General features: G+C 42.8%; 23 non-coding genes across 23 annotated transcripts; all 23 read right to left on the reverse strand.

Annotated features, from left to right (window-relative positions):
- Nucleotides 1-775: 775 nt before the first annotated feature.
- On the reverse strand, nt 776-847 carry trnaa-cgc (transfer RNA alanine (anticodon CGC)). Its single transcript has one exon. It is a non-coding gene; the product is annotated as a tRNA-Ala (tRNA).
- A 1,262-nt stretch (nt 848-2,109) lies between these two features.
- Nucleotides 2,110-2,191, reverse strand: trnas-aga (transfer RNA serine (anticodon AGA)). The gene has a single exon. It is a non-coding gene; the product is annotated as a tRNA-Ser (tRNA).
- Nucleotides 2,192-3,331: 1,140 nt separating this feature from the next.
- trnaa-cgc (transfer RNA alanine (anticodon CGC)) lies at nt 3,332-3,403 on the reverse strand. The gene has a single exon. It is a non-coding gene; the product is annotated as a tRNA-Ala (tRNA).
- A 1,262-nt stretch (nt 3,404-4,665) lies between these two features.
- Nucleotides 4,666-4,747, reverse strand: trnas-aga (transfer RNA serine (anticodon AGA)). Its single transcript has one exon. It is a non-coding gene; the product is annotated as a tRNA-Ser (tRNA).
- A 1,140-nt stretch (nt 4,748-5,887) lies between these two features.
- Nucleotides 5,888-5,959, reverse strand: trnaa-cgc (transfer RNA alanine (anticodon CGC)). The gene has a single exon. It is a non-coding gene; the product is annotated as a tRNA-Ala (tRNA).
- Nucleotides 5,960-7,220: 1,261 nt separating this feature from the next.
- trnas-aga (transfer RNA serine (anticodon AGA)) lies at nt 7,221-7,302 on the reverse strand. The gene has a single exon. It is a non-coding gene; the product is annotated as a tRNA-Ser (tRNA).
- A 1,140-nt stretch (nt 7,303-8,442) lies between these two features.
- trnaa-cgc (transfer RNA alanine (anticodon CGC)) lies at nt 8,443-8,514 on the reverse strand. The gene has a single exon. It is a non-coding gene; the product is annotated as a tRNA-Ala (tRNA).
- A 1,262-nt stretch (nt 8,515-9,776) lies between these two features.
- Nucleotides 9,777-9,858, reverse strand: trnas-aga (transfer RNA serine (anticodon AGA)). The gene has a single exon. It is a non-coding gene; the product is annotated as a tRNA-Ser (tRNA).
- A 1,140-nt stretch (nt 9,859-10,998) lies between these two features.
- trnaa-cgc (transfer RNA alanine (anticodon CGC)) lies at nt 10,999-11,070 on the reverse strand. Its single transcript has one exon. It is a non-coding gene; the product is annotated as a tRNA-Ala (tRNA).
- Nucleotides 11,071-12,332: 1,262 nt separating this feature from the next.
- Nucleotides 12,333-12,414, reverse strand: trnas-aga (transfer RNA serine (anticodon AGA)). The gene has a single exon. It is a non-coding gene; the product is annotated as a tRNA-Ser (tRNA).
- Nucleotides 12,415-13,555: 1,141 nt separating this feature from the next.
- On the reverse strand, nt 13,556-13,627 carry trnaa-cgc (transfer RNA alanine (anticodon CGC)). Its single transcript has one exon. It is a non-coding gene; the product is annotated as a tRNA-Ala (tRNA).
- A 1,262-nt stretch (nt 13,628-14,889) lies between these two features.
- Nucleotides 14,890-14,971, reverse strand: trnas-aga (transfer RNA serine (anticodon AGA)). Its single transcript has one exon. It is a non-coding gene; the product is annotated as a tRNA-Ser (tRNA).
- Nucleotides 14,972-16,111: 1,140 nt separating this feature from the next.
- On the reverse strand, nt 16,112-16,183 carry trnaa-cgc (transfer RNA alanine (anticodon CGC)). The gene has a single exon. It is a non-coding gene; the product is annotated as a tRNA-Ala (tRNA).
- A 1,262-nt stretch (nt 16,184-17,445) lies between these two features.
- On the reverse strand, nt 17,446-17,527 carry trnas-aga (transfer RNA serine (anticodon AGA)). The gene has a single exon. It is a non-coding gene; the product is annotated as a tRNA-Ser (tRNA).
- A 1,140-nt stretch (nt 17,528-18,667) lies between these two features.
- trnaa-cgc (transfer RNA alanine (anticodon CGC)) lies at nt 18,668-18,739 on the reverse strand. The gene has a single exon. It is a non-coding gene; the product is annotated as a tRNA-Ala (tRNA).
- Nucleotides 18,740-20,640: 1,901 nt separating this feature from the next.
- Nucleotides 20,641-20,712, reverse strand: trnaa-cgc (transfer RNA alanine (anticodon CGC)). Its single transcript has one exon. It is a non-coding gene; the product is annotated as a tRNA-Ala (tRNA).
- An 878-nt stretch (nt 20,713-21,590) lies between these two features.
- On the reverse strand, nt 21,591-21,662 carry trnaa-ugc (transfer RNA alanine (anticodon UGC)). The gene has a single exon. It is a non-coding gene; the product is annotated as a tRNA-Ala (tRNA).
- A 2,986-nt stretch (nt 21,663-24,648) lies between these two features.
- On the reverse strand, nt 24,649-24,730 carry trnas-aga (transfer RNA serine (anticodon AGA)). Its single transcript has one exon. It is a non-coding gene; the product is annotated as a tRNA-Ser (tRNA).
- Nucleotides 24,731-25,012: 282 nt separating this feature from the next.
- On the reverse strand, nt 25,013-25,086 carry trnat-ugu (transfer RNA threonine (anticodon UGU)). The gene has a single exon. It is a non-coding gene; the product is annotated as a tRNA-Thr (tRNA).
- Nucleotides 25,087-25,665: 579 nt separating this feature from the next.
- On the reverse strand, nt 25,666-25,737 carry trnaa-cgc (transfer RNA alanine (anticodon CGC)). Its single transcript has one exon. It is a non-coding gene; the product is annotated as a tRNA-Ala (tRNA).
- Nucleotides 25,738-26,602: 865 nt separating this feature from the next.
- Nucleotides 26,603-26,674, reverse strand: trnaa-ugc (transfer RNA alanine (anticodon UGC)). Its single transcript has one exon. It is a non-coding gene; the product is annotated as a tRNA-Ala (tRNA).
- A 317-nt stretch (nt 26,675-26,991) lies between these two features.
- Nucleotides 26,992-27,073, reverse strand: trnas-aga (transfer RNA serine (anticodon AGA)). Its single transcript has one exon. It is a non-coding gene; the product is annotated as a tRNA-Ser (tRNA).
- Nucleotides 27,074-27,511: 438 nt separating this feature from the next.
- trnat-ugu (transfer RNA threonine (anticodon UGU)) lies at nt 27,512-27,585 on the reverse strand. Its single transcript has one exon. It is a non-coding gene; the product is annotated as a tRNA-Thr (tRNA).
- Between the last annotated feature and the right edge of the window lie 201 nt (nt 27,586-27,786).

Below are 27,786 nucleotides of genomic sequence, written 5' to 3' on the forward strand. Positions count from 1 at the left end.
TGGATTGCAAGTTTACAACTGCAAGAAACACTTTTATCACATCTACACCAGATGATGCTGTTGCAAAAAGTGTAGGTACTGCTGGGAGTTGAACCCAGGGTACCTACACTTGGTTCCCTGGGTTCAACTCCCAGCAGTTTACAAGACAGGCGCTTCCACCAGCTAAGCCACAGTACCCCTATTGTTTTGTTTACTTGATACACCAATGAAAAAGGTCTCATGTAGCGTGGCCCGATCATGTGTTAAGCTATCAGAACTGGCGGCTTAAGGAATTCCAATTGAGTAGGTTACTTACATTATACAACTTACTGATGTGATTAGAACACTGCCTCTTCTGTGAACTAGACAGTCACTATGACAGTCCCAGCCACAGCACCCCTCTCAGTTCAGGAGAAATGCTTCAGCAAATGATTGGGAAGACAACGAAAGAGGTCTGCAGTAACATGACATATTTCAGTTGATCCTTTAAACAGTCCCTTAAACATACACTGATTAACCTGTACAGTTGACAGCAGGATTCTAACCTGCGCGGGGAGACCCCGATGGATTTCTAGTCCATCACCTTAACCACACAGTTTCGACATTTCAATTCTCTATTATGTTCAAACATTAGCATTCTGCAACATTTTTGGTAGGTAAAGCATTGCGTGACCTCATTTTGTTTAATGATTCATTACACAGTAACATTCAGCAATGTTTCGTGATCGGATCATTTTTGACTTCTACCTTATAAAAGGGATTCAATCATAATCATCGCATCACCTACACTACAATTTGGAGATGCCGGGGATTGAACCCGGGACCTCATACATGCGAAGCATGCGCTCTACCACTGAGCTACATCCCCTTTTTATAATAATCAGTACATCTCTACTATCAATACCCGAAGCTTTGCTTAATGATACAGCCAATCAATAGGTTGACTTGCACTAGGCCATCCTAAGAGATGAAGATATTTGGCCTGCCTGCTAAAAGCAGAGGTGGTAAACTGGTGTGGCAGATTTCAATCATGGAGCGGGGGATCCAATGGATTTCTAGTGCATCAGCTTAACCGCTTGGCCAGGACAATGGTGCTTATCGACCTCAAGTCTATCAGTTGTTCGAACAGTAACAGACTGCAACGCTTGAGGCTGTGGGATCAAATTGTGAAATAGTCCTACACCCTTGACCACAGCTTGCTTTGATCACATCTTAGTGATCGGACCTCAGCACTCCTACATGAGAAGCTTTACAGATGAGCCGAAAACAGATTACTTCAATTGTACATGTGGCAACCGATACATGAAAGTTTGCTTAACGATACAAGAGGGGAAATCGGTTATCGATTGGCAGTACGGTATCATACATTTCTTAGAGAAGTAGTCTGCGTACAGATGGCAGAACTGGCCAACGCTTGTCGGCAGGCCTGAATCTTCGTCGTGACGCAACAATGTTTTTCTCTTCTGTGGCTGTCAACACTTAGTGCATAAACGTACCGTACTCATATCAATGTGTTGACCGGCACTAGCTTTTGAGCGCACACTAGCTTTTGAGCGCACAAGCGCACAAAAGCGTGCGCATTTGAAATCGCACGCACTGATTAACCTGTATCGTTGACGACAACACAGTTTCAATTCTCTCACTTGTTTCGAACATTAGCAATCGGCAAGATCTTTGGTAGGTTAAGCATTACGTGACCTCATTTGATTAAAATAGCACTCACCTGACTTTTCTAGGGCAATCAAATGGAGGCCGGGGATTGAACCCGGGGCCTCATACATGCATAGCATGCTCTCTACCACTGAGCTACATCCCCTCAGCTCAAGAATTTTCATTTTAAGCCTGCTTCGGAACACACCAAGGGTTTTCTCGTCCATAGCATTCAGCACCTGGACCTGACAACACTAGTCTTCGGATCTATCAGACCTTTAAACATTAACATTTTATGTTTGGAGAACATGTTGTCAAAAAATATCGAATGCCAAGTGCCTTTCCAGATAATGCCAGATTTTAAATATGCCGCCTTCTACATGCTTAGATTAACATATTTGCACTGATTCATGCAGTTTCACCGTAATATGGGTATGTGTTGGCTAAACAACGGAATGATTGATCGTATTCAGATAGAACCGTTGTCGGCAGGATTCGAACCTGCGCGAGGAGACCCCAATGGATTTCTAGTCCATCGCCTTAACCACTCGGCCACAACAACACACTTTTAGAGTTCCAAGTCTCTGGCTTTTTGGAACAGGAAGAGTCTGGAACACTTAGGGTAGGTTAAGCCTTGCTTGATCTAATTTTGAAATAGTCTTCAAATTGACTGAAGCTAGCTTTGATCACATCTTGGAGACGGTAGGCATTGAACCTCAGGCCTTCTACATGAGAAGCATACGCTTTGCCGTTGAGAGAAGTCCCCTGTGTTACTTCAATTGTACATCTGTAAAACCGATTCCTGAAGCTTTGCTTAACGATAGAAGGGACAAATAGGTCATCAGTTGGCACTAGGGTATCATACATTTTATAGAGAATTTTGCTTGCCTGCCGCCGTTGTCATTGATGGAAAGTCTATTGCATTGATGGATTGCAAGTTTACAACTGCAAGAAACACTTTTATCACATCTACACCAGATGATGCTGTTGCAAAAAGTGTAGGTACTGCTGGGAGTTGAACCCAGGGTACCTACACTTGGTTCCCTGGGTTCAACTCCCAGCAGTTTACAAGACAGGCGCTTCCACCAGCTAAGCCACAGTACCCCTATTGTTTTGTTTACTTGATACACCAATGAAAAAGGTCTCATGTAGCGTGGCCCGATCATGTGTTAAGCTATCAGAACTGGCGGCTTAAGGAATTCCAATTGAGTAGGTTACTTACATTATACAACTTACTGATGTGATTAGAACACTGCCTCTTCTGTGAACTAGACAGTCACTATGACAGTCCCAGCCACAGCACCCCTCTCAGTTCAGGAGAAATGCTTCAGCAAATGATTGGGAAGACAACGAAAGAGGTCTGCAGTAACATGACATATTTCAGTTGATCCTTTAAACAGTCCCTTAAACATACACTGATTAACCTGTACAGTTGACAGCAGGATTCTAACCTGCGCGGGGAGACCCCGATGGATTTCTAGTCCATCACCTTAACCACACAGTTTCGACATTTCAATTCTCTATTATGTTCAAACATTAGCATTCTGCAACATTTTTGGTAGGTAAAGCATTGCGTGACCTCATTTTGTTTAATGATTCATTACACAGTAACATTCATCAATGTTTCGTGATCGGATCATTTTTGACTTCTACCTTATAAAAGGGATTCAATCATAATCATCGCATCACCTACACTACAATTTGGAGATGCCGGGGATTGAACCCGGGACCTCATACATGCGAAGCATACGCTCTACCACTGAGCTACATCCCCTTATTATAATAATCAGTACATCTCTACTATCAATACCCGAAGCTTTGCTTAATGATACAGCCAATCAATAGGTTGACTTGCACTAGGCCATCCTAAGAGATGAAGATATTTGGCCTGCCTGCTAAAAGCAGAGGTGGTAAACTGGTGTGGCAGATTTCAATCATGGAGCGGGGGATCCAATGGATTTCTAGTGCATCAGCTTAACCGCTTGGCCAGGACAATGGTGCTTATCGACCTCAAGTCTATCAGTTGTTCGAACAGTAACAGACTGCAACGCTTGAGGCTGTGGGATCAAATTGTGAAATAGTCCTACACCCTTGACCACAGCTTGCTTTGATCACATCTTAGTGATCGGACCTCAGCACTCCTACATGAGAAGCTTTACAGATGAGCCGAAAACAGATTACTTCAATTGTACATGTGGCAACCGATACATGAAAGTTTGCTTAACGATACAAGAGGGGAAATCGGTTATCGATTGGCAGTACGGTATCATACATTTCTTAGAGAAGTAGTCTGCGTACAGATGGCAGAACTGGCCAACGCTTGTCGGCAGGCCTGAATCTTCGTCGTGACGCAACAATGTTTTTCTCTTCTGTGGCTGTCAACACTTAGTGCATAAACGTACCGTACTCATATCAATGTGTTGACCGGCACTAGCTTTTGAGCGCACACTAGCTTTTGAGCGCACAAGCGCACAAAAGCGTGCGCATTTGAAATCGCACGCACTGATTAACCTGTATCGTTGACGACAACACAGTTTCAATTCTCTCACTTGTTTCGAACATTAGCAATCGGCAAGATCTTTGGTAGGTTAAGCATTACGTGACCTCATTTGATTAAAATAGCACTCACCTGACTTTTCTAGGGCAATCAAATGGAGGCCGGGGATTGAACCCGGGGCCTCATACATGCATAGCATGCTCTCTACCACTGAGCTACATCCCCTCAGCTCAAGAATTTTCATTTTAAGCCTGCTTCGGAACACAACAAGGGTTTTCTCGTCCATAGCATTCAGCACCTGGACCTGACAACACTAGTCTTCGGATCTATCAGACCTTTAAACATTAACATTTTATGTTTGGAGAACATGTTGTCAAAAAATATCGAATGCTAAGTGCCTTTCCAGATAATGCCAGATTTTAAATATGCCGCCTTCTACATGCTTAGATTAACATATTTGCACTGATTCATGCAGTTTCACCGTAATATGGGTATGTGTTGGCTAAACAAGGGAATGATTGATCGTATTCAGATAGAACCGTTGTCGGCAGGATTCGAACCTGCGCGGGGAGACCCCAATGGATTTCTAGTCCATCGCCTTAACCACTCGGCCACAACAACACACTTTTAGAGTTCCAAGTCTCTGGCTTTTTGGAACAGGAAGAGTCTGGAACACTTAGGGTAGGTTAAGCCTTGCTTGATCTAATTTTGAAATAGTCTTCAAATTGACTGAAGCTAGCTTTGATCACATCTTGGAGACGGTAGGCATTGAACCTCAGGCCTTCTACATGAGAAGCATACGCTTTGCCGTTGAGAGAAGTCCCCTGTGTTACTTCAATTGTACATCTGTAAAACCGATTCCTGAAGCTTTGCTTAACGATAGAAGGGACAAATAGGTCATCAGTTGGCACTAGGGTATCATACATTTTATAGAGAATTTTGCTTGCCTGCCGCCGTTGTCATTGATGGAAAGTCTATTGCATTGATGGATTGCAAGTTTACAACTGCAAGAAACACTTTTATCACATCTACACCAGATGATGCTGTTGCAAAAAGTGTAGGTACTGCTGGGAGTTGAACCCAGGGTACCTACACTTGGTTCCCTGGGTTCAACTCCCAGCAGTTTACAAGACAGGCGCTTCCACCAGCTAAGCCACAGTACCCCTATTGTTTTGTTTACTTGATACACCAATGAAAAAGGTCTCATGTAGCGTGGCCCGATCATGTGTTAAGCTATCAGAACTGGCGGCTTAAGGAATTCCAATTGAGTAGGTTACTTACATTATACAACTTACTGATGTGATTAGAACACTGCCTCTTCTGTGAACTAGACAGTCACTATGACAGTCCCAGCCACAGCACCCCTCTCAGTTCAGGAGAAATGCTTCAGCAAATGATTGGGAAGACAACGAAAGAGGTCTGCAGTAACATGACATATTTCTGTTGATCCTTTAAACAGTCCCTTAAACATACACTGATTAACCTGTACAGTTGACAGCAGGATTCTAACCTGCGCGGGGAGACCCCAATGGATTTCTAGTCCATCACCTTAACCACACAGTTTCGACATTTCAATTCTCTATTATGTTCAAACATTAGCATTCTGCAACATTTTTGGTAGGTAAAGCATTGCGTGACCTCATTTTGTTTAATGATTCATTACACAGTAACATTCAGCAATGTTTCGTGATCGGATCATTTTTGACTTCTACCTTATAAAAGGGATTCAATCATAATCATCGCATCACCTACACTACAATTTGGAGATGCCGGGGATTGAACCCGGGACCTCATACATGCGAAGCATGCGCTCTACCACTGAGCTACATCCCCTTTTATAATAATCAGTACATCTCTACTATCAATACCCGAAGCTTTGCTTAATGATACAGCCAATCAATAGGTTGACTTGCACTAGGCCATCCTAAGAGATGAAGATATTTGGCCTGCCTGCTAAAAGCAGAGGTGGTAAACTGGTGTGGCAGATTTCAATCATGGAGCGGGGGATCCAATGAATTTCTAGTGCATCAGCTTAACCGCTTGGCCAGGACAATGGTGCTTATCGACCTCAAGTCTATCAGTTGTTCGAACAGTAACAGACTGCAACGCTTGAGGCTGTGGGATCAAATTGTGAAATAGTCCTACACCCTTGACCACAGCTTGCTTTGATCACATCTTAGTGATCGGACCTCAGCACTCCTACATGAGAAGCTTTACAGATGAGCCGAAAACAGATTACTTCAATTGTACATGTGGCAACCGATACATGAAAGTTTGCTTAACGATACAAGAGGGGAAATCGGTTATCGACTGGCAGTACGGTATCATACATTTCTTAGAGAAGTAGTCTGCGTACAGATGGCAGAACTGGCCAACGCTTGTCGGCAGGCCTGAATCTTCGTCGTGACGCAACAATGTTTTTCTCTTCTGTGGCTGTCAACACTTAGTGCATAAACGTACCGTACTCATATCAATGTGTTGACCGGCACTAGCTTTTGAGCGCACACTAGCTTTTGAGCGCACAAGCGCACAAAAGCGTGCGCATTTGAAATCGCACGCACTGATTAACCTGTATCGTTGACGACAACACAGTTTCAATTCTCTCACTTGTTTCGAACATTAGCAATCGGCAAGATCTTTGGTAGGTTAAGCATTACGTGACCTCATTTGATTAAAATAGCACTCACCTGACTTTTCTAGGGCAATCAAATGGAGGCCGGGGATTGAACCCGGGGCCTCATACATGCATAGCATGCTCTCTACCACTGAGCTACATCCCCTCAGCTCAAGAATTTTCATTTTAAGCCTGCTTCGGAACACACCAAGGGTTTTCTCGTCCATAGCATTCAGCACCTGGACCTGACAACACTAGTCTTCGGATCTATCAGACCTTTAAACATTAACATTTTATGTTTGGAGAACATGTTGTCAAAAAATATCGAATGCCAAGTGCCTTTCCAGATAATGCCAGATTTTAAATATGCCGCCTTCTACATGCTTAGATTAACATATTTGCACTGATTCATGCAGTTTCACCGTAATATGGGTATGTGTTGGCTAAACAAGGGAATGATTGATCGTATTCAGATAGAACCGTTGTCGGCAGGATTCGAACCTGCGCGGGGAGACCCCAATGGATTTCTAGTCCATCGCCTTAACCACTCGGCCACAACAACACACTTTTAGAGTTCCAAGTCTCTGGCTTTTTGGAACAGGAAGAGTCTGGAACACTTAGGGTAGGTTAAGCCTTGCTTGATCTAATTTTGAAATAGTCTTCAAATTGACTGAAGCTAGCTTTGATCACATCTTGGAGACGGTAGGCATTGAACCTCAGGCCTTCTACATGAGAAGCATACGCTTTGCCGTTGAGAGAAGTCCCCTGTGTTACTTCAATTGTACATCTGTAAAACCGATTCCTGAAGCTTTGCTTAACGATAGAAGGGACAAATAGGTCATCAGTTGGCACTAGGGTATCATACATTTTATAGAGAATTTTGCTTGCCTGCCGCCGTTGTCATTGATGGAAAGTCTATTGCATTGATGGATTGCAAGTTTACAACTGCAAGAAACACTTTTATCACATCTACACCAGATGATGCTGTTGCAAAAAGTGTAGGTACTGCTGGGAGTTGAACCCAGGGTACCTACACTTGGTTCCCTGGGTTCAACTCCCAGCAGTTTACAAGACAGGCGCTTCCACCAGCTAAGCCACAGTACCCCTATTGTTTTGTTTACTTGATACACCAATGAAAAAGGTCTCATGTAGCGTGGCCCGATCATGTGTTAAGCTATCAGAACTGGCGGCTTAAGGAATTCCAATTGAGTAGGTTACTTACATTATACAACTTACTGATGTGATTAGAACACTGCCTCTTCTGTGAACTAGACAGTCACTATGACAGTCCCAGCCACAGCACCCCTCTCAGTTCAGGAGAAATGCTTCAGCAAATGATTGGGAAGACAACGAAAGAGGTCTGCAGTAACATGACATATTTCAGTTGATCCTTTAAACAGTCCCTTAAACATACACTGATTAACCTGTACAGTTGACAGCAGGATTCTAACCTGCGCGGGGAGACCCCGATGGATTTCTAGTCCATCACCTTAACCACACAGTTTCGACATTTCAATTCTCTATTATGTTCAAACATTAGCATTCTGCAACATTTTTGGTAGGTAAAGCATTGCGTGACCTCATTTTGTTTAATGATTCATTACACAGTAACATTCAGCAATGTTTCGTGATCGGATCATTTTTGACTTCTACCTTATAAAAGGGATTCAATCATAATCATCGCATCACCTACACTACAATTTGGAGATGCCGGGGATTGAACCCGGGACCTCATACATGCGAAGCATACGCTCTACCACTGAGCTACATCCCCTTTTTATAATAATCAGTACATCTCTACTATCAATACCCGAAGCTTTGCTTAATGATACAGCCAATCAATAGGTTGACTTGCACTAGGCCATCCTAAGAGATGAAGATATTTGGCCTGCCTGCTAAAAGCAGAGGTGGTAAACTGGTGTGGCAGATTTCAATCATGGAGCGGGGGATCCAATGGATTTCTAGTGCATCAGCTTAACCGCTTGGCCAGGACAATGGTGCTTATCGACCTCAAGTCTATCAGTTGTTCGAACAGTAACAGACTGCAACGCTTGAGGCTGTGGGATCAAATTGTGAAATAGTCCTACACCCTTGACCACAGCTTGCTTTGATCACATCTTAGTGATCGGACCTCAGCACTCCTACATGAGAAGCTTTACAGATGAGCCGAAAACAGATTACTTCAATTGTACATGTGGCAACCGATACATGAAAGTTTGCTTAACGATACAAGAGGGGAAATCGGTTATCGATTGGCAGTACGGTATCATACATTTCTTAGAGAAGTAGTCTGCGTACAGATGGCAGAACTGGCCAACGCTTGTCGGCAGGCCTGAATCTTCGTCGTGACGCAACAATGTTTTTCTCTTCTGTGGCTGTCAACACTTAGTGCATAAACGTACCGTACTCATATCAATGTGTTGACCGGCACTAGCTTTTGAGCGCACACTAGCTTTTGAGCGCACAAGCGCACAAAAGCGTGCGCATTTGAAATCGCACGCACTGATTAACCTGTATCGTTGACGACAACACAGTTTCAATTCTCTCACTTGTTTCGAACATTAGCAATCGGCAAGATCTTTGGTAGGTTAAGCATTACGTGACCTCATTTGATTAAAATAGCACTCACCTGACTTTTCTAGGGCAATCAAATGGAGGCCGGGGATTGAACCCGGGGCCTCATACATGCATAGCATGCTCTCTACCACTGAGCTACATCCCCTCAGCTCAAGAATTTTCATTTTAAGCCTGCTTCGGAACACAACAAGGGTTTTCTCGTCCATAGCATTCAGCACCTGGACCTGACAACACTAGTCTTCGGATCTATCAGACCTTTAAACATTAACATTTTATGTTTGGAGAACATGTTGTCAAAAAATATCGAATGCCAAGTGCCTTTCCAGATAATGCCAGATTTTAAATATGCCGCCTTCTACATGCTTAGATTAACATATTTGCACTGATTCATGCAGTTTCACCGTAATATGGGTATGTGTTGGCTAAACAAGGGAATGATTGATCGTATTCAGATAGAACCGTTGTCGGCAGGATTCGAACCTGCGCGGGGAGACCCCAATGGATTTCTAGTCCATCGCCTTAACCACTCGGCCACAACAACACACTTTTAGAGTTCCAAGTCTCTGGCTTTTTGGAACAGGAAGAGTCTGGAACACTTAGGGTAGGTTAAGCCTTGCTTGATCTAATTTTGAAATAGTCTTCAAATTGACTGAAGCTAGCTTTGATCACATCTTGGAGACGGTAGGCATTGAACCTCAGGCCTTCTACATGAGAAGCATACGCTTTGCCGTTGAGAGAAGTCCCCTGTGTTACTTCAATTGTACATCTGTAAAACCGATTCCTGAAGCTTTGCTTAACGATAGAAGGGACAAATAGGTCATCAGTTGGCACTAGGGTATCATACATTTTATAGAGAATTTTGCTTGCCTGCCGCCGTTGTCATTGATGGAAAGTCTATTGCATTGATGGATTGCAAGTTTACAACTGCAAGAAACACTTTTATCACATCTACACCAGATGATGCTGTTGCAAAAAGTGTAGGTACTGCTGGGAGTTGAACCCAGGGTACCTACACTTGGTTCCCTGGGTTCAACTCCCAGCAGTTTACAAGACAGGCGCTTCCACCAGCTAAGCCACAGTACCCCTATTGTTTTGTTTACTTGATACACCAATGAAAAAGGTCTCATGTAGCGTGGCCCGATCATGTGTTAAGCTATCAGAACTGGCGGCTTAAGGAATTCCAATTGAGTAGGTTACTTACATTATACAACTTACTGATGTGATTAGAACACTGCCTCTTCTGTGAACTAGACAGTCACTATGACAGTCCCAGCCACAGCACCCCTCTCAGTTCAGGAGAAATGCTTCAGCAAATGATTGGGAAGACAACGAAAGAGGTCTGCAGTAACATGACATATTTCAGTTGATCCTTTAAACAGTCCCTTAAACATACACTGATTAACCTGTACAGTTGACAGCAGGATTCTAACCTGCGCGGGGAGACCCCAATGGATTTCTAGTCCATCACCTTAACCACACAGTTTCGACATTTCAATTCTCTATTATGTTCAAACATTAGCATTCTGCAACATTTTTGGTAGGTAAAGCATTGCGTGACCTCATTTTGTTTAATGATTCATTACACAGTAACATTCAGCAATGTTTCGTGATCGGATCATTTTTGACTTCTACCTTATAAAAGGGATTCAATCATAATCATCGCATCACCTACACTACAATTTGGAGATGCCGGGGATTGAACCCGGGACCTCATACATGCGAAGCATGCGCTCTACCACTGAGCTACATCCCCTTTTTATAATAATCAGTACATCTCTACTATCAATACCCGAAGCTTTGCTTAATGATACAGCCAATCAATAGGTTGACTTGCACTAGGCCATCCTAAGAGATGAAGATATTTGGCCTGCCTGCTAAAAGCAGAGGTGGTAAACTGGTGTGGCAGATTTCAATCATGGAGCGGGGGATCCAATGAATTTCTAGTGCATCAGCTTAACCGCTTGGCCAGGACAATGGTGCTTATCGACCTCAAGTCTATCAGTTGTTCGAACAGTAACAGACTGCAACGCTTGAGGCTGTGGGATCAAATTGTGAAATAGTCCTACACCCTTGACCACAGCTTGCTTTGATCACATCTTAGTGATCGGACCTCAGCACTCCTACATGAGAAGCTTTACAGATGAGCCGAAAACAGATTACTTCAATTGTACATGTGGCAACCGATACATGAAAGTTTGCTTAACGATACAAGAGGGGAAATCGGTTATCGATTGGCAGTACGGTATCATACATTTCTTAGAGAAGTAGTCTGCGTACAGATGGCAGAACTGGCCAACGCTTGTCGGCAGGCCTGAATCTTCGTCGTGACGCAACAATGTTTTTCTCTTCTGTGGCTGTCAACACTTAGTGCATAAACGTACCGTACTCATATCAATGTGTTGACCGGCACTAGCTTTTGAGCGCACACTAGCTTTTGAGCGCACAAGCGCACAAAAGCGTGCGCATTTGAAATCGCACGCACTGATTAACCTGTATCGTTGACGACAACACAGTTTCAATTCTCTCACTTGTTTCGAACATTAGCAATCGGCAAGATCTTTGGTAGGTTAAGCATTACGTGACCTCATTTGATTAAAATAGCACTCACCTGACTTTTCTAGGGCAATCAAATGGAGGCCGGGGATTGAACCCGGGGCCTCATACATGCATAGCATGCTCTCTACCACTGAGCTACATCCCCTCAGCTCAAGAATTTTCATTTTAAGCCTGCTTCGGAACACACCAAGGGTTTTCTCGTCCATAGCATTCAGCACCTGGACCTGACAACACTAGTCTTCGGATCTATCAGACCTTTAAACATTAACATTTTATGTTTGGAGAACATGTTGTCAAAAAATATCGAATGCCAAGTGCCTTTCCAGATAATGCCAGATTTTAAATATGCCGCCTTCTACATGCTTAGATTAACATATTTGCACTGATTCATGCAGTTTCACCGTAATATGGGTATGTGTTGGCTAAACAAGGGAATGATTGATCGTATTCAGATAGAACCGTTGTCGGCAGGATTCGAACCTGCGCGGGGAGACCCCAATGGATTTCTAGTCCATCGCCTTAACCACTCGGCCACAACAACACACTTTTAGAGTTCCAAGTCTCTGGCTTTTTGGAACAGGAAGAGTCTGGAACACTTAGGGTAGGTTAAGCCTTGCTTGATCTAATTTTGAAATAGTCTTCAAATTGACTGAAGCTAGCTTTGATCACATCTTGGAGACGGTAGGCATTGAACCTCAGGCCTTCTACATGAGAAGCATACGCTTTGCCGTTGAGAGAAGTCCCCTGTGTTACTTCAATTGTACATCTGTAAAACCGATTCCTGAAGCTTTGCTTAACGATAGAAGGGACAAATAGGTCATCAGTTGGCACTAGGGTATCATACATTTTATAGAGAATTTTGCTTGCCTGCCGCCGTTGTCATTGATGGAAAGTCTATTGCATTGATGGATTGCAAGTTTACAACTGCAAGAAACACTTTTATCACATCTACACCAGATGATGCTGTTGCAAAAAGTGTAGGTACTGCTGGGAGTTGAACCCAGGGTACCTACACTTGGTTCCCTGGGTTCAACTCCCAGCAGTTTACAAGACAGGCGCTTCCACCAGCTAAGCCACAGTACCCCTATTGTTTTGTTTACTTGATACACCAATGAAAAAGGTCTCATGTAGCGTGGCCCGATCATGTGTTAAGCTATCAGAACTGGCGGCTTAAGGAATTCCAATTGAGTAGGTTACTTACATTATACAACTTACTGATGTGATTAGAACACTGCCTCTTCTGTGAACTAGACAGTCACTATGACAGTCCCAGCCACAGCACCCCTCTCAGTTCAGGAGAAATGCTTCAGCAAATGATTGGGAAGACAACGAAAGAGGTCTGCAGTAACATGACATATTTCATGTTGATCCTTTAAACAGTCCCTTAAACATACACTGATTAACCTGTACAGTTGACAGCAGGATTCTAACCTGCGCGGGGAGACCCCAATGGATTTCTAGTCCATCACCTTAACCACACAGTTTCGACATTTCAATTCTCTATTATGTTCAAACATTAGCATTCTGCAACATTTTTGGTAGGTAAAGCATTGCGTGACCTCATTTTGTTTAATGATTCATTACACAGTAACATTCAGCAATGTTTCGTGATCGGATCATTTTTGACTTCTACCTTATAAAAGGGATTCAATCATAATCATCGCATCACCTACACTACAATTTGGAGATGCCGGGGATTGAACCCGGGACCTCATACATGCGAAGCATACGCTCTACCACTGAGCTACATCCCCTTTTTATAATAATCAGTACATCTCTACTATCAATACCCGAAGCTTTGCTTAATGATACAGCCAATCAATAGGTTGACTTGCACTAGGCCATCCTAAGAGATGAAGATATTTGGCCTGCCTGCTAAAAGCAGAGGTGGTAAACTGGTGTGGCAGATTTCAATCATGGAGCGGGGGATCCAATGGATTTCTAGTGCATCAGCTTAACCGCTTGGCCAGGACAATGGTGCTTATCGACCTCAAGTCTATCAGTTGTTCGAACAGTAACAGACTGCAACGCTTGAGGCTGTGGGATCAAATTGTGAAATAGTCCTACACCCTTGACCACAGCTTGCTTTGATCACATCTTAGTGATCGGACCTCAGCACTCCTACATGAGAAGCTTTACAGATGAGCCGAAAACAGATTACTTCAATTGTACATGTGGCAACCGATACATGAAAGTTTGCTTAACGATACAAGAGGGGAAATCGGTTATCGATTGGCAGTACGGTATCATACATTTCTTAGAGAAGTAGTCTGCGTACAGATGGCAGAACTGGCCAACGCTTGTCGGCAGGCCTGAATCTTCGTCGTGACGCAACAATGTTTTTCTCTTCTGTGGCTGTCAACACTTAGTGCATAAACGTACCGTACTCATATCAATGTGTTGACCGGCACTAGCTTTTGAGCGCACACTAGCTTTTGAGCGCACAAGCGCACAAAAGCGTGCGCATTTGAAATCGCACGCACTGATTAACCTGTATCGTTGACGACAACACAGTTTCAATTCTCTCACTTGTTTCGAACATTAGCAATCGGCAACATCTTTGGTAGGTTAAGCATTACGTGACCTCATTTGATTAAAATAGCACTCACCTGACTTTTCTAGGGCAATCAAATGGAGGCCGGGGATTGAACCCGGGGCCTCATACATGCATAGCATGCTCTCTACCACTGAGCTACATCCCCTCAGCTCAAGAATTTTCATTTTAACCCTGCTTCGGAACACACCAAGGGTTTTCTCGTCCATAGCATTCAGCACCTGGACCTGACAACACTAGTCTTCGGATCTATCAGACCTTTAAACATTAACATTTTATGTTTGGAGAACATGTTGTCAAAAAATATCGAATGCCAAGTGCCTTTCCAGATAATGCCAGATTTTAAATATGCCGCCTTCTACATGCTTAGATTAACATATTTGCACTGATTCATGCAGTTTCACCGTAATATGGGTATGTGTTGGCTAAACAAGGGAATGATTGATCGTATTCAGATAGAACCGTTGTCGGCAGGATTCGAACCTGCGCGGGGAGACCCCAATGGATTTCTAGTCCATCGCCTTAACCACTCGGCCACAACAACACACTTTTAGAGTTCCAAGTCTCTGGCTTTTTGGAACAGGAAGAGTCTGGAACACTTAGGGTAGGTTAAGCCTTGCTTGATCTAATTTTGAAATAGTCTTCAAATTGACTGAAGCTAGCTTTGATCACATCTTGGAGACGGTAGGCATTGAACCTCAGGCCTTCTACATGAGAAGCATACGCTTTGCCGTTGAGAGAAGTCCCCTGTGTTACTTCAATTGTACATCTGTAAAACCGATTCCTGAAGCTTTGCTTAACGATAGAAGGGACAAATAGGTCATCAGTTGGCACTAGGGTATCATACATTTTATAGAGAATTTTGCTTGCCTGCCGCCGTTGTCATTGATGGAAAGTCTATTGCATTGATGGATTGCAAGTTTACAACTGCAAGAAACACTTTTATCACATCTACACCAGATGATGCTGTTGCAAAAAGTGTAGGTACTGCTGGGAGTTGAACCCAGGGTACCTACACTTGGTTCCCTGGGTTCAACTCCCAGCAGTTTACAAGACAGGCGCTTCCACCAGCTAAGCCACAGTACCCCTATTGTTTTGTTTACTTGATACACCAATGAAAAAGGTCTCATGTAGCGTGGCCCGATCATGTGTTAAGCTATCAGAACTGGCGGCTTAAGGAATTCCAATTGAGTAGGTTACTTACATTATACAACTTACTGATGTGATTAGAACACTGCCTCTTCTGTGAACTAGACAGTCACTATGACAGTCCCAGCCACAGCACCCCTCTCAGTTCAGGAGAAATGCTTCAGCAAATGATTGGGAAGACAACGAAAGAGGTCTGCAGTAACATGACATATTTCTGTTGATCCTTTAAACAGTCCCTTAAACATACACTGATTAACCTGTACAGTTGACAGCAGGATTCTAACCTGCGCGGGGAGACCCCAATGGATTTCTAGTCCATCACCTTAACCACACAGTTTCGACATTTCAATTCTCTATTATGTTCAAACATTAGCATTCTGCAACATTTTTGGTAGGTAAAGCATTGCGTGACCTCATTTTGTTTAATGATTCATTACACAGTAACATTCAGCAATGTTTCGTGATCGGATCATTTTTGACTTCTACCTTATAAAAGGGATTCAATCATAATCATCGCATCACCTACACTACAATTTGGAGATGCCGGGGATTGAACCCGGGACCTCATACATGCGAAGCATGCGCTCTACCACTGAGCTACATCCCCTTTCTATAATAATCAGTACATCTCTACTATCAATACCCGAAGCTTTGCTTAATGATACAGCCAATCAATAGGTTGACTTGCACTAGGCCATCCTAAGAGATGAAGATATTTGGCCTGCCTGCTAAAAGCAGAGGTGGTAAACTGGTGTGGCAGATTTCAATCATGGAGCGGGGGATCCAATGGATTTCTAGTGCATCAGCTTAACCGCTTGGCCAGGACAATGGTGCTTATCGACCTCAAGTCTATCAGTTGTTCGAACAGTAACAGACTGCAACGCTTGAGGCTGTGGGATCAAATTGTGAAATAGTCCTACACCCTTGACCACAGCTTGCTTTGATCACATCTTAGTGATCGGACCTCAGCACTCCTACATGAGAAGCTTTACAGATGAGCCGAAAACAGATTACTTCAATTGTACATGTGGCAACCGATACATGAAAGTTTGCTTAACGATACAAGAGGGGAAATCGGTTATCGATTGGCAGTACGGTATCATACATTTCTTAGAGAAGTAGTCTGCGTACAGATGGCAGAACTGGCCAACGCTTGTCGGCAGGCCTGAATCTTCGTCGTGACGCAACAATGTTTTTCTCTTCTGTGGCTGTCAACACTTAGTGCATAAACGTACCGTACTCATATCAATGTGTTGACCGGCACTAGCTTTTGAGCGCACACTAGCTTTTGAGCGCACAAGCGCACAAAAGCGTGCGCATTTGAAATCGCACGCACTGATTAACCTGTATCGTTGACGACAACACAGTTTCAATTCTCTCACTTGTTTCGAACATTAGCAATCGGCAAGATCTTTGGTAGGTTAAGCATTACGTGACCTCATTTGATTAAAATAGCACTCACCTGACTTTTCTAGGGCAATCAAATGGAGGCCGGGGATTGAACCCGGGGCCTCATACATGCATAGCATGCTCTCTACCACTGAGCTACATCCCCTCAGCTCAAGAATTTTCATTTTAAGCCTGCTTCGGAACACACCAAGGGTTTTCTCGTCCATAGCATTCAGCACCTGGACCTGACAACACTAGTCTTCGGATCTATCAGACCTTTAAACATTAACATTTTATGTTTGGAGAACATGTTGTCATAAAATATCGAATGCCAAGTGCCTTTCCAGATAATGCCAGATTTTAAATATGCCGCCTTCTACATGCTTAGATTAACATATTTGCACTGATTCATGCAGTTTCACCGTAATATGGGTATGTGTTGGCTAAACAAGGGAATGATTGATCGTATTCAGATAGAACCGTTGTCGGCAGGATTCGAACCTGCGCGAGGAGACCCCAATGGATTTCTAGTCCATCCCCTTAACCACTCGGCCACAACAACACACTTTTAGAGTTCCAAGTCTCTGGCTTTTTGGAACAGGAAGAGTCTGGAACACTTAGGGTAGGTTAAGCCTTGCTTGATCTAATTTTGAAATAGTCTTCAAATTGACTGAAGCTAGCTTTGATCACATCTTGGAGACGGTAGGCATTGAACCTCAGGCCTTCTACATGAGAAGCATACGCTTTGCCGTTGAGAGAAGTCCCCTGTGTTACTTCAATTGTACATCTGTAAAACCGATTCCTGAAGCTTTGCTTAACGATAGAAGGGACAAATAGGTCATCAGTTGGCACTAGGGTATCATACATTTTATAGAGAATTTTGCTTGCCTGCCGCCGTTGTCATTGATGGAAAGTCTATTGCATTGATGGATTGCAAGTTTACAACTGCAAGAAACACTTTTATCACATCTACACCAGATGATGCTGTTGCAAAAAGTGTAGGTACTGCTGGGAGTTGAACCCAGGGTACCTACACTTGGTTCCCTGGGTTCAACTCCCAGCAGTTTACAAGACAGGCGCTTCCACCAGCTAAGCCACAGTACCCCTATTGTTTTGTTTACTTGATACACCAATGAAAAAGGTCTCATGTAGCGTGGCCCGATCATGTGTTAAGCTATCAGAACTGGCGGCTTAAGGAATTCCAATTGAGTAGGTTACTTACATTATACAACTTACTGATGTGATTAGAACACTGCCTCTTCTGTGAACTAGACAGTCACTATGACAGTCCCAGCCACAGCACCCCTCTCAGTTCAGGAGAAATGCTTCAGCAAATGATTGGGAAGACAACGAAAGAGGTCTGCAGTAACATGACATATTTCTGTTGATCCTTTAAACAGTCCCTTAAACATACACTGATTAACCTGTACAGTTGACAGCAGGATTCTAACCTGCGCGGGGAGACCCCAATGGATTTCTAGTCCATCACCTTAACCACACAGTTTCGACATTTCAATTCTCTATTATGTTCAAACATTAGCATTCTGCAACATTTTTGGTAGGTAAAGCATTGCGTGACCTCATTTTGTTTAATGATTCATTACACAGTAACATTCAGCAATGTTTCGTGATCGGATCATTTTTGACTTCTACCTTATAAAAGGGATTCAATCATAATCATCGCATCACCTACACTACAATTTGGAGATGCCGGGGATTGAACCCGGGACCTCATACATGCGAAGCATGCGCTCTACCACTGAGCTACATCCCCTTTTTATAATAATCAGTACATCTCTACTATCAATACCCGAAGCTTTGCTTAATGATACAGCCAATCAATAGGTTGACTTGCACTAGGCCATCCTAAGAGATGAAGATATTTGGCCTGCCTGCTAAAAGCAGAGGTGGTAAACTGGTGTGGCAGATTTCAATCATGGAGCGGGGGATCCAATGAATTTCTAGTGCATCAGCTTAACCGCTTGGCCAGGACAATGGTGCTTATCGACCTCAAGTCTATCAGTTGTTCGAACAGTAACAGACTGCAACGCTTGAGGCTGTGGGATCAAATTGTGAAATAGTCCTACACCCTTGACCACAGCTTGCTTTGATCACATCTTAGTGATCGGACCTCAGCACTCCTACATGAGAAGCTTTACAGATAAGCCGAAAACAGATTACTTCAATTGTACATGTGGCAACCGATACATGAAAGTTTGCTTAATGATACAAGAGGGGAAATCGGTTATCGATTGGCAGTACGGTATCATACATTTCTTAGAGAAGTAGTCTGCGTACAGATGGCAGAACTGGCCAACGCTTGTCGGCAGGCCTGAATCTTCGTCGTGACGCAACAATGTTTTTCTCTTCTGTGGCTGTCAACACTTAGTGCATAAACGTACCGTACTCATATCAATGTGTTGACCGGCACTAGCTTTTGAGCGCACACTAGCTTTTGAGCGCACAAGCGCACAAAAGCGTGCGCATTTGAAATCGCACGCACTGATTAACCTGTATCGTTGACGACAACACAGTTTCAATTCTCTCACTTGTTTCGAACATTAGCAATCGGCAAGATCTTTGGTAGGTTAAGCATTACGTGACCTCATTTGATTAAAATAGCACTCACCTGACTTTTCTAGGGCAATCAAATGGAGGCCTGGGATTGAACCCGGGGCCTCATACATGCATAGCATGCTCTCTACCACTGAGCTACATCCCCTCAGCTCAAGAATTTTCATTTTAAGCCTGCTTCGGAACACACCAAGGGTTTTCTCGTCCATAGCATTCAGCACCTGGACCTGACAACACTAGTCTTCGGATCTATCAGACCTTTAAATATTAACATTTTATGTTTGGAGAACATGTTGTCAAAAAATATCGAATATCTATTGCATTGATGGATTGCAAGTTTACAACTGCAAGAAACACTTTTATCACATCTACACCAAATGATGCTGTTGCAAAAAGTGTAGGTACTGCTGGGAGTTGAACCCAGGGTACCTACACTTGGTTCCCTGGGTTCAACTCCCAGCAGTTTACAAGACGGGCGCTTCCACCAGCTAAGCCACAGTACCCCTATTGTTTTGTTTACTTGATACACCAATGAAAAAGGTCTCATGTAGCGTGGCCCGATCATGTGTTAAGCTATCAGAACTGGCGGCTTAAGGAATTCCAATTGAGTAGGTTACTTACATTATACAACTTACTGATGTGATTAGAACACTGCCTCTTCTGTGAACTAGACAGTCACTATGACAGTCCCAGCCACAGCACCCCTCTCAGTTCAGGAGAAATGCTTCAGCAAATGATTGGGAAGACAACGAAAGAGGTCTGCAGTAACATGACATATTTCAGTTGATCCTTTAAACAGTCCCTTAAACATACACTGATTAACCTGTACAGTTGACAGCAGGATTCTAACCTGCGCGGGGAGACCCCAATGGATTTCTAGTCCATCACCTTAACCACACAGTTTCGACATTTCAATTCTCTATTATGTTCAAACATTAGCATTCTGCAACATTTTTGGTAGGTAAAGCATTGCGTGACCTCATTTTGTTTAATGATTCATTACACAGTAACATTCAGCAATGTTTCGTGATCGGATCATTTTTGACTTCTACCTTATAAAAGGGATTCAATCATAATCATCGCATCACCTACACTACAATTTGGAGATGCCGGGGATTGAACCCGGGACCTCATACATGCGAAGCATGCGCTCTACCACTGAGCTACATCCCCTTTTTATAATAATCAGTACATCTCTACTATCAATACCCGAAGCTTTGCTTAATGATACAGCCAATCAATAGGTTGACTTGCACTAGGCCATCCTAAGAGATGAAGATATTTGGCCTGCCTGCTAAAAGCAGAGGTGGTAAACTGGTGTGGCAGATTTCAATCATGGAGCGGGGGATCCAATGGATTTCTAGTGCATCAGCTTAACCGCTTGGCCAGGACAATGGTGCTTATCGACCTCAAGTCTATCAGTTGTTCGAACAGTAACAGACTGCAACGCTTGAGGCTGTGGGATCAAATTGTGAAATAGTCCTACACCCTTGACCACAGCTTGCTTTGATCACATCTTAGTGATCGGACCTCAGCACTCCTACATGAGAAGCTTTACAGATGAGCCGAAAACAGATTACTTCAATTGTACATGTGGCAACCGATACATGAAAGTTTGCTTAACGATACAAGAGGGGAAATCGGTTATCGACTGGCAGTACGGTATCATACATTTCTTAGAGAAGTAGTCTGCGTACAGATAGCAGAACTGGCCAACGCTTGTCGGCAGGCCTGAATCTTCGTCGTGACGCAACAATGTTTTTCTCTTCTGTGGCTGTCAACACTTAGTGCATAAACGTACCGTACTCATATCAATGTGTTGACCGGCACTAGCCTTTGAGCGCACGCTAGCTTTTGAGCGCACAAGCGCACAAAAGCGTGCGCATTTGCAATCGCACGCACTGATTAACCTGTATCGTTGACGACAACACAGTTTCAATTCTCTCACTTGTTTCGAACATTAGCAATCGGCAACATCTTTGGTAGGTTAAGCATTACGTGACCTCATTTGATTAAAATAGCACACACCTGACTTTTCTAGGGCAATAAAATGGAGATGCCGGGGATTGAACCCGGGGCCTCATACATGCAAAGCATGCGCTCTACCACTGAGCTACATCCCCTTACTGCCTAATAATTTACATTTTAAACCTGCTTCGGAAAACACCAAGGGTTTTCTATGAGGGGCCGTCTGGGACAGAATTCATACTTGGTCTTACACACACTATTATACACTCTCACATACACTATTATACTCTCTCACATACACTATTATACTCTCTCACATACACTACTACTCTCTCTCACATACACTACTATACTCTCTTACATACACTACTATACTCTCTTACATACACTACTATACCCTCTCACATACACTACTATTCTCTCTCACATACACTACTATACTCTCTCACATACACGACTATACACTCTCATACTTACATGTAAAAGGAGTTTAATAGTTTGAATGAAACGGAAGTGAGTTTGAATGAAACGGAAGTGAGTTTGAATGAAACGGAAGTGAGTTTGAAATGTTCATAAGAGTCCGCAGAAATCGAATATCAATATTATTTTAGTGTAATTACATTGTGTATGCACAAGCCATCTTATACAAAGCAGCCGAAAAATAGAAAACCGAAACGCTACTATGTTTTTTTTCTGCGATTCAGGGTTTGAATTCTGCTATTGTCGTCTGATTCATTGAATCCGCTGTGTTTGCCAGGGTCTCAGGGTCTTCCGACTCTGGGGAAGAGCCTGCTAGTTTACGCACACCCCTTGCGCATTTGTTTTCTCAACCACACGTGAGACGTTGTTTGACATGCTGGATATCGTCAGAAAGGTATTTTCATTGGCTATTAGGATATCTAAGGCCCGTCCCCGACCCTTGCTGTCTGCTGGTGTAGCTGTCAATCAAAGTATACACGCACCGTTTTGATAGTGATCGCCTCATTGGCTTGTAAGGCTTGTAAACAAGGAAGTATTGGTCTTACAGACATGTGGGAGTGCTCTATGTCACCGTGAGACCCTGGCAAACACAGCGGATTCAATGAATCAGACGACAATAGCAGAATTCTAACCCTGAATCGCAGTTTTCTAAAAAACAACAACATAATAGCGTTTCGGTTTTCTATTTTTCGACTGCTTTGTATAAGATGGCTTGTGCATATACACAATGTAATTACACTAAAATAATATTGATATTCGATTTCTGCGGACTCTTATGAACATTTCAAACTCACTTCCGTTTCATTCAAACTCACTTCCGTTTCATTCAAACTCACTTCCGTTTCATTCAAACTCACTTCCGTTTCATTCAAACTATTAAACTCCTTTTACATGTAAGTATGAGAGTTTATAGTCGTGCATGTGAGAGAGTATAGTAGTGTATGTAAGAGGGTATAGTAGTATGTGTAAGAGGGTATAATAGTGTATGTAAGAGAGTATAGTAGTGTATGTAAGAGTGTATAGTAGTGTGTGTAAGAGAGTATAGTGGTGTATGTAAGAGAGTATAGTAGTGTATGTAAGAGAGTATAGTAGTATGTGTAAGAGAGTATAGTAGTATGTGTAAGAGAGTATAGTAGTGTATGTAAGAGAGTATAGTAGTGTATGTAAGAGAGTATAGTAGTATGTGTAAGAGAGTTTGAATGAAACGGAAGTGAGTTTGAATGAAACGGGAACGTTTGAATGAAACGGAAGTGAGTTTGAATGAAACGGGAAAGTTTGAATGAAACGGAAGTGAGTTTGAATGAAACGGAAGTGAGTTTGAATGAAACGGAAGTGAGTTTGAAATGTTCATAAGAGTCCGCAGAAATCGAATATCAATATTATTTTAGTGTAATTACATTGTGTATATGCACAAGCCATCTTATACAAAGCAGCCGAAAAATAGAAAACCGAAACGCTATTATGTTGTTTTTTTTTAGAAAACTGCGATTCAGGGTTAGAATTCTGCTATTGTCGTCTGATTCATTGAATCCGCTGTGTTTGCCAGGGTCTCACGGTGACATAGAGCCCTCCCACATATCTGTAAGACCAATGCTTCCTTGTTTACAAGCCTTACAAGCCAATGAGGCGATCACTATCAAAACGGTGCGTGTATACTTTGATTGACAGCTACACCAGTAGACAGCAAGGGTCGGGGACGGGCCTTAGATATCCTAATAGCCAATGAAAATACCTTTCTGACGATATCCAGCATGTCAAACAACGTCTCACGTGTGGTTGAGAAAACAAATGCGCAAGGGGTGTGCGTAAACTAGCAGGCTCTTCCCCAGAGTCGGAAGACCCTGAGACCCTGGCAAACACAGCGGATTCAATGAATCAGACGACAATAGCAGAATTCAAACCCTGAATCGCAGAAAAAAAACATAGTAGCGTTTCGGTTTTCTATTTTTCGGCTGCTTTGTATAAGATGGCTTGTGCATACACAATGTAATTACACTAAAATAATATTGATATTCGATTTCTGCGGACTCTTATGAACATTTCAAACTCACTTCCGTTTCATTCAAACTCACTTCCGTTTCATTCAAACTCACTTCCGTTTCATTCAAACTATTAAACTCCTTTTACATGTAAGTATGAGAGTGTATAGTCGTGTATGTGAGAGAGTATAGTAGTGTATGTGAGAGAGAATAGTAGTGTATGTGAGAGGGTATAGTTTATGTAAGAGAGTATAGTAGTGTATGTAAGAGAGTATAGTAGTGTATGTAAGAGAGTATAGTAGTGTATGTGAGAGAGAGTAGTAGTGTATGTGAGAGAGTATAATAGTGTATGTGAGAGAGTATAATAGTGTGTGTAAGACCAAGTATGAATTCTGTCCCAGACGGCCCCTCATAGTTTTCTCGTCCATGGCATTCAGCACTTGGACCTGACAACACTAGTCTTCGGATGTATCAGACCTTTAAATATTAACATTTTATATTTGGAGAACATGTTGTCAAATAACATCGAATGCTAAGTGCCTGTCCAGATAATGCCGGATTTTATATATGGCACCTTCTACATGCTTAGATTCACATATTTGCACTGATTTCATGCAGTTTCACCGTAATATGAGTATGTGTTGGCTAAATAAGGGAATAATTGATCATACTCAGATAGAACCGTTGTCGGCAGGATTCGAACCTGCGCGGGGAGACCCCAATGGATTTCTAGTCCATCGCCTTAACCACTCGGCCACGACAACACAATTTTAGATTCCCAAGTCTGTGGCTTTTTGGAACAGGAAGAGTCTGGAACACTTAGGGTAGGTTAAGCCTTGCTTGATCTAATTTTGAAGTAGTCTTACTTAGAAGGGACAAATAGGTCATCAGTTGACACTAGGGTATCATACATTTTATAGAGAATTTTGCTTGCCTGCCGCCGTTGTCATTGATGGAAAGTCTATTGCATTGATGGATTGCAAGTTTACAACTGCAAGAAACACTTTTATCACATCTACACCAGATGATGCTGTTGCAAAAAGTGTAGGTACTGCTGGGAGTTGAACCCAGGGTCTCCAGTTTACAAGACAGGCGCTTTCACCAGCTAAGCCACAGTACCCCTAATGTTTTGTTTACTTGATACACCAATGAAAAAGGTCTCATCCGATCGCTATCAGAACTGGCAGCTAAAGAAATTCCAATTGAGTAGGTTACTTACATTATACAACTTACTGATGTGATTAGAACACTGCCTCTTCTGTGAACTAGACAGTCACTATGACAGTCCCAGCCACAGCACCCCTCTCAGTTCAGGAGAAATGCTTCAGCAAATGATTGGGAAGACAACGAAAGAGGTCTGCAGTACTATGACATATTTATGTTGATCCTTTAAACAGTCCCTTAAACATACACTGATTAACCTGTACAGTTGACAGCAGGATTCGAACCTCCGCGGTGAGACCCCGATGGATTTCTAGTCCATCACCTTAACCACACAGTTTCGACATTTCAATTCTCTATCATGTTCAAACATTAGCATTCTGCAACATTTTTGGTAGGTAAAGAATTGCGTGACCTCATTTTGTTTAAAGATTCATTACACAGTAACATTCAGCAATGTTTCGTGATCGGATCATTTTTGACTTCTACCTTATAAAAGGGATTCATTCATAAACATCGCATCACCTACTCTACAATTTGGAGATGCCAGGGATTGAACCCGGGACCTCATACATGCGAAGCATGCGCTCTACCACTGAGCTACAACCCCTTTTTGTATTAATCAGTACATCTCTACTATCAATACCCGAAGCTTTGCTTAATGATACAGCCAATCAATAGGTTGACTTGCACTAGGCCATCCTAAGAGATGGAGATATTTGGCCTGCCTGCTAAAAGCAAAGGTGGTAAACTGGTGTGGCAGATTTCAATCATGGAGCGGGGGATCCAATGGATTTCTAGTGCATCAGCTTAACCGCTTGGTCAGGACAATGGTGCTTAACGACCTCAAGTCTATCGGTTGTTCGAACAGTAACAGACTGCAACGCTTGAGGCTGTGGGATCAAATTGTGAAATAGTCCTACACCCTTGACCACAGCTTGCTTTGATCACATCTTAGTGATCGGACCTCAGCACTCCTACATGAGAAGCTTTACAGATGAGCCGAAAACAGATTACTTCAATTGTACATGTGGCAACCGATACATGAAAGTTTGCTTAACGATACAAGAGGGGAAATCGGTTATTGACTGGCAGTACGGTATCATAGAGAGAGAAGTAGTCTGCGTACAGATATCTGAACTGGCCAACGCTTGTCGGCAGGCCTGAATCTTCGTCGTGACGCAACAATGTTTTTCTCTTCTGTGGCTGTCAACACTTAGTGCATAAACGTACCGTACTCATATCAATGTGTTGACCGGCACTAGCTTTTGAGCGCACACTAGCTTTTGAGCGCACAAAAGCGTGCGCATTTGAAATCGCACGCAGTGATTAACCTGTATCGTTGACGACAACACAGTTTCAATTCTCTCACTTGTTTCGAACATTAGCAATCGGCAACATCTTTGGTAGGTTAAGCATTACGTGACCTCATTTGATTAAAATAGCACACACCTGACTTTTCTAGGGCAATAAAATGGAGATGCCGGGGATTGAACCCGGGGCCTCATACATGCAAAGCATGCGCTCTACCACTGAGCTACATCCCCTTACTGCCTAATAATTTACATTTTAAACCTGCTTCGGAAAACACCAAGGGTTTTCTCGTCCATGGCATTCAGCACTTGGACCTGACAACACTAGTCTTCGGATGTATCAGACCTTTAAATATTAACATTTTATATTTGGAGAACATGTTGTCAAATAACATCAAATTCTAAGTGCCTGTCCAGATAATGCCGGATTTTATATATGGCGCCTTCTACATGCTTAGATTCACATATTTGCACTGATTTCATGCAGTTTCACCGTAATATGAGTATGTGTTGGCTAAATAAGGGAATGATTGATCGTATTCAGATAGAACCGTTGTCGGCAGGATTCGAACCTCGGCGGGGAGACCCCAATGGATTTCTAGTCCATCGCCTTAACCACTCGGCCACGACAACACACTTTTAGATTCCCAAGTCTGTGGCTTCTTGGAACAGGAAGAGTCTGGAACACTTAGGGTAGGTTAAGCCTTGCTTGATCTAATTTTGAAGTAGTCTTCAAATTGACTGAAGCTAGCTTTGATCACATCTTGGAGACGGCAGGCATTGAACCTCAGGCCTTCTACATGAGAAGCATACGCTTTGCCATTGAGAGAAGTCCCCTGTGTTACTTCAATTGTACATCTGTAAAACCGATTCCTGAAGCTTTGCTTAACGATAGAAGGGACAAATAGGTCATCAGTTGACACTAGGGTATCATACATTTTATAGAGAATTTGGCTTGCCTGCCGCCGCTGTCATTGATGGAAAGTCTATTGCATTGATGGATTGCAAGTTTACAACTGCAAGAAACACTTTTATCACATCTACACCAGATGATGCTGTTGCAAAAAGTGTAGGTACTGCTGGGAGTTGAACCCAGGGTCTCCAGTTTACAAGACAGGCGCTTTCACCAGCTAAGCCACAGTACCCCTAATGTTTTGTTTACTTGATACACCAATGAAAAAGGTCTCATGTAGCGTGGCCCGATCATGTGTTAAGCTATCAGAACTGGCGGCTAAAGGAATTCCAATTGAGTAGGTTACTTACATTATACAACTTACTGATGTGATTAGAACACTGCCCCTTCTGTGAACTAGACAGTCACTATGACAGTCCCAGCCACAGCACCC

This window comes from Gadus morhua, chromosome 13 (assembly GCF_902167405.1).
Source record: "Gadus morhua chromosome 13, gadMor3.0, whole genome shotgun sequence".
In the NCBI taxonomy this organism is placed as follows: domain Eukaryota; kingdom Metazoa; phylum Chordata; class Actinopteri; order Gadiformes; family Gadidae; genus Gadus; species Gadus morhua.